Here is a 6,572-nt window from a genome sequence, read left to right as displayed (position 1 = left end):
GCCTTGGCATAGTCATTCAAGCAGAAATAGATGTTTTTCTGGAACTCTCTTGCTTTTTCCATGATCCAGCAGATGTTGGCAATTTGACCTCTGGTTCCTCTGCCTTTTCTAAAACCAGCTTGAACATCAGGAAGTTCACGGTTCACATATTGCTGAAGCCTGGCTTGGAGAGTTTTGAGCATTACTTTACTAGCGTGTGAGATGAGTGCAATTGTGCAGTAGTTTGAGTGTTCTTTGGTATTGCCTTTCTTTGGGATTGGAATGAAAACTGACCTTTTCCTGTCCTGTGGCCACTGCTGAGTTTTCCAAATTTGCTGGCATATTGAGTGCAGCACTTTCACAGCATCATCTTTCAGGATTTGGAATAGCTCAACTGGAATTCCATCACCTCCACTAGCTTTGTTCGTAGTGATGCTTTCTAAGGCCCACTTGACTTCACATTCCAGGATGTCTGGCTCTAGGTCAGTGACCACACCATCGTTATTATCTGGGTCATGAAGATCTTTTTTGTACAGTTCTTCTGTGTATTCTTGCGATCTCTTCTTAATATCTTCTGCTTCTGTTAGGTCCATACCATTTCTGTCCTTTATCGAGCCCATCTTTGCATGAAATGTTCCTTTGGTATCTCTGATTTTCTTGAAGAGATCCCTAGTCTTTCCCATTCTGTTATTTTCCTCTATTTGTTTGCACTGATCGCTGAAGAAGGCTTTCTTATCTCTTCTTGCTATTCTTTGGAACTCTGTATTCAGATGTTTATATCTTTCCTTTTCTCCTTTGCTTTTCACTTCTCTTCTTTTCACAGCTATTTGTAAGGCCTCCCCAGACAGCCATTTTGCTTTTTCACATTTCTTTTCCATGGGAATGGTCTTGATGCCTGTCTCCTGTACAATGTCACGAGCCTCATTCCATAGTTCATCAGGCACTCTATCTATCAGATCTAGGCCCTTAAATCTATTTCTTACTTCCAGTGTATAATCATAAGGGATTTGATTTAGGTCATACCTGAATGGTCTAGTTGTTTTCCCTACTTTCTTCAATTTAAGTCTGAATTTGGCAATAAGGAGTTCATGGTCTGAGTCACAGTCAGCTCCCAGTCTTGTTTTTGCTGACTGTATAGAGCTTCTCCAGATCTGTCAGAATGTGGTCCACTGGAGAAGGGAATGGCAAACCACTTCAGTATTCTTGCCTTGAGAACCCCATGAACAGTATGAAAAGGCAAAATGATAGGATACTGAAAGAGAAACTCCCCAGGTCAGTAGGTGCCCAATATGCTACTGGAGATCAGTGGAGAAATAACTCCAGAAACAATGAAGGGATGGAGCCAAAGCAAAAACAATACCCAGCTGTGAATATGACTGGTGATAGAAGCAAGGTCCAATGCTATAAAGAGCAATATTGCATAGGAACCTGGAATGTCAGGTCCATGAATCAAGGCAAATTGGAAGTGGTCAAACAAGAGATGGCAAGAGTGAATGTCGACATTCTGGGAATCAGCGAACTGAAATGGACTGGAATGGGTGAATTTAACTCAGATGACCATTATAGCTACTACTGCGGGCAGGAATCCCTCAGAAGAAATGGAGTGGCCATTATGGTCAACAAAAGACTCTGAAATGCAGTACTTGGATGCAATCTCAAAAACGACAGAATGATCTCTGTTCGTTTCCAAGGCAAACCATTCAATATCACAGTAATCCAAATCCATGCCCCAACCAGTAACGCTGAAGAAGCTGAAGTTGAACAGTTCTATGAAGACCTACAAGACCTTTTAGAACTAACACCCAAAAAAAGATGTCCTTTTCATTGTAGGGGACTGGAATGCAAAAGTAGGAAGTCAAGAAACAACTGGAGTAATGGGCAAATTTGGCCTTGGAATACGGAATGAAGCAGGGCAAAGACTAATAGAGTTTTGCCAAGAAAATGATCTGGTCATAACAAACACCCTCTTCCAACAACACAAGAGAGGAAGTAAACAAATTGCATGTAAAACCCCTTGTACTGCACCAGTGACACAATATGTAGAGCTCCTATTTCTTGGGAACAAAGCAATTTCACCTCTATGAATCTTTCAGAGTAAGCCCATCTGGTTCTAGGCATGTCAATTGTCCTGGCATTCCTTTTGGCACTGCAAAGCCATATTTGGTTATATTTTTCCTTTGTTAGTATTTTTCAGGACTTAGCTTGCTTTGTCTCCAATGAAATAGTGATATTATTCTTTTTGAGGGGAACTTGCTCTTCCTTGAAGTAGGTACTCATGGAACTCAAAACAGTGCTCTTTATAAAGTGGGGACTTGATAAATCAGTATTTCTTTACTCATGAACATATAATGTGAGAACACTAAATATAACAGTAAAGCAAGAACTAAAGAGACATTCAGAAAAATACACTGTTTGCCCAGAGGTGTTCACTAACCACAAATTCAGTAACTATCATTCACATAAAATCCTATTTTTAATTTAAGATTTTCTGGACATTGTAAGATTATACAGAAAGCAAAAGAGGAAAAATTAGAATATATTTTCAGTGATTACTATCTACCAGATACTGATATTATACCATGATGTCTTTAATATTTATTAACTCTCAGAACACAGCTGTTTCTTCATTTATGCAATTATTTAATAGACCCTTATTGAGCCACAGATACTATGCTAGACCCAAATGAGCTGTAGTCTGGATATTGTCATGTATTTAAATTGAACAGGTAATTATAGGAAATCATCAGGCAGGTAAAAAATGATTACTTTTATGCACATAAAGAAAAATTAAGTCATTTTATCCAAGTAAGACAAGTAATAAATGGTAAACTATTTGAGATGTAGAATAGTTGAAGAATACAATGGGAAGCAGAATATAATCTCTCTGCTCTCAGTAGCATAAGGTTATACTACCCAACACAGACTTGATGGATATTTATTGAATAGATAAGTTATTTGAACTCAGGCTTATCTTTCTCACATTTCCACATCATTTCACTATGCTATGCTACATTAAAGTAATCCACATTTCACCCATTATTCTGAAAATCCTAAATAGTCTACTATAAATAAATTATATGCTTTGGGCACAGTCAAGTCCTATTCTTTGGACTAATTCTTTAGACCTTTTAGAACTAATTCTACTAATTCTTTTCTTTTTACTACTACTTTTAAATTAAAAAAAAAAAAAAAACTCATTTAGATTCCCTTGTTTAAATAATGAATAAAAATCTACTTAAATTTACTTAAAATTTATTTTACTGTTTTAATTTGAAAATTATACCAGTCAGAATTTTAACTTATATCTTCTGTCTGCAAATAATAAACTGAGTCACATTAAAATTAGAACACTAAATTACACAGATTTAATCAGAGCAAAAATAAATTAGAGGCCTGTCCTGTCCCATCAAATCACAACAATTATTTTGTTCACATTAAAGATAATCAGTTATCCAAAGATTTTTGAGTAAATGAACAAAAAATAAAGATAAGGAATTGTCAGAACAACACATAAAGAATAAAGATATTCAGATATCCAAGAATTTTTGAACAAAAGAACAGAAAATAAACATAGGAATTGTCAAATCAAAAACAAAATCTGTCTGGAAACTAGTCTATAATGTAGAATGGTACAGAATAATTTAACTGATTTTCCAGAATCCAGCCTCAAATGTTTCATATGCTTCTACTACACATTAATCTGCTTTCATGATTTTTCTGCTTGTGACACTTATTAATTTTAGTCATACTTTACAGTAGGTATTAATATATTCTTGCTTGGAAAATCCCATGAGAAGAGGAGACTGGTGGGCTACAGACGCAAAGAGTCGGACATGATTTTGTAACTAAACAACAAAATGTTATTTAAGTGGTTCTCCACCTCATAGTCATTAGATACTTCAGGAGATTGACACTGGTCTGTAAAACATATCCATTGGTATGATATATGTGTATACATTGCTATGAGAATAGATTCTCTGACTTTCTTACAATTCCCAAATGAGCATAAAAATAGTTGAGAAACACTGATTTGTTTTCTTAGCTTATTTTTGCCTTTATCAAACTTTAGGATTTGAAATCGCTTAGCTGGAATTCTATCACCTGAACTACCTTTGTTTGTAGTAATGCTTCTTAAGAACCATTTGATTTCACACGCCAGAATGACTGGCTTTAGGTGAGTGATCACAATGTTGTGGTTATCTGGGTCATTCAGACCTTTATTGTACAGTTTTCTTGGGTATTCTTGCCACATCTTCTTAATATCTTCTGCTTCTGTTAGGTCCATACAGTTTCTGTTCTTTTATTGTGCTCATCTATCAAAGAATGTTCAACCTACCTCACAATTGCACTCATTTCATATGATAGCAAGGTAATGCTCAAAACCCTTCAAGCTAGGCTTCAATAGTATGTGAACTGAGAACCTCCAGATGTACAAGTTGGATTTAGAAAAGGCAGAGGAACCAGAGATCAAATTGCCAACATTCATGGGATCATGGAAAAAAGCAAGGGAATTCCAAAAAAAAATCTACTTCCGCTTCATTGACTTTGTTAAAGCCTTTGACTGTGTGGATCACAACAAACTGTGGAAAATTCTTAAAGAAATGGGAGTATCAGACCACTTTACCTGCCTCCTGAAAAGCCTATATCCAGGTCAAGAAACAATAGTTAGAACTGGACAAGGAACAATGGACTGGTTCAAAAATGGAAAAGGAGTATGTCAAGCCTGTATATTGTCACTCTGCTTATTTAATTTACATGTAGAGTACATTATGCAAAATTCTGGGCTGGATGAAGCACAAGCTGGAATCAAGATTGCCAGGAGAAATATCAATAACCTCAGATATACAGATGACACCATCCTAATGTCAGAAGGTGAAAAACTAAAGGGCCTCCTGATGAAGGTGAAAGAGGAGAGAGAAAAAGCTGGCTTAAAACTCCACATTCAAAAAACAAAGATCATGGTATCTGGTCGCATCACTTCATGGCAAATAGATGGGGAAATAATGGAAAGAACAACAGACTTTATTTTCTTGGGCTCCAAATCACACAGATGGTAACTGTAGCCACAAAATTAAAAGACACATGCTCCTTGGAAGAAAAGCTATGACAAGCTAGACAGTGTATTAAAAAGCAGAGACATCACTTTGCTGACAAAGGTCCATATTGTCAAGTTATGGCTTTTCCGGTTGTCATGTGTAGATGTGAGAGTTGGACCATAAAGAAGGCTGAGGGCTGAAGAACTAATGCTTTCAAACTGTGGTGCTAGAGAAGACTCTGAACAGCAAGGAGATCCAACCAGTCAATCCTAAAGGAAATCAACCCTGAATGTTCATTGGAAAGACTGATGTTGATGCTGAAGCTCCAATACTTTGGCCACCTGAAGTTAAGAGCCAACTCATTGGAAAAGACTCTGAAGCTGGGAAAGATTGAGAGCAAAAGAAGGTGGTGACAGAGGACAAGATGTTTGGATGGCATCATCAACTCAATGGACATGAGTGTGAACAAACTCAGTTCTGCTGTTCATGGGGTCACGAAGAGTTGGACAGGACTGAGTGATTGAACAGCAAAATAAAATGTTAGTATTTGACCACTCTTGTAAATTAAAATGAAAAACTATGTAACTAGATTACATGAGTTCCAAATTCCTACTCTAACACTGAACAGTTATGATACATTTGGCATGTTATTTAAGTATGCTAAATGGAGATAGTGTTACCTAGCTCACAAGATTATTGAGATGAGTACACGGTGTAACAAAATTAAAAGTCTAGAACAGGGCCTAAAACAAAGGCACTATTAATCTAAGAGCTAGTTTTATGTATTATGAAAGAGTAACAAAGTATTATGTTGGTGTAAATATTATGTTATCATTACTGTAAAAGTCCATGATACCTCCAATTGCTAGAGAGCTAATTCCAAACTATATTCCCCGGAGCACTCATACTTGGAGTTGCTACAAATACTGTATTCTATGAAAATAGTGTTAAAAGGGTAAATACATTTGAGAAAGAGTGCCTGGTTTTCTTAAAAAAGATTCACAGTACATGCTAGTTTCTTAAAGACTATAAAGATTTCTTAAAGAAACATATTTAAATTTAACTGCATATTTTTTACCACAGAACATTTTATTGGAGGAAATACCTACTATTTTCTTGTGGAACTCACAATTTAAGTAATATTATCCTACTGGATGGTGGTCACTTCACTGCAGATAATGAGATGGTACCAAAATCTAGTTTCTTCTTCAGTTAGTATCATATAAGGGATGCACTTAGCCAGAGTATTTGATATAGTAATTTCCAAGTTGATTGAGTCAATTACAGAGTTCTTCATTCTTGGAAAGCTGGGAAATGCAGAACAACCACTCTCTCACCCATAAAACCCCATACAAAAAATTTTCATTTTGAAATTTCCTGTAGTTAGAGTTGTGATCATAAGACATTTCAGGGAAGAAACAAATCTTAAAGATAATTGACTGGCAATCTCAACATTTTTATAGGTTTACTATGGTCTCCTCAACTATGGAATCAGTCAAACTTGAAACAGTTATCAAAACCCACCATCAAATTACGTGGCCAAAATTTAAGTATACA

This window comes from Bison bison, unplaced genomic scaffold (assembly GCF_000754665.1).
Source record: "Bison bison bison isolate TAMUID 2011002044 unplaced genomic scaffold, Bison_UMD1.0 scf7180017864464, whole genome shotgun sequence".
NCBI classification, from domain to species: domain Eukaryota; kingdom Metazoa; phylum Chordata; class Mammalia; order Artiodactyla; family Bovidae; genus Bison; species Bison bison.
The sequence above is the reverse complement of the archived record's forward strand: the minus strand, read 5'-3'. Positions refer to the sequence as shown.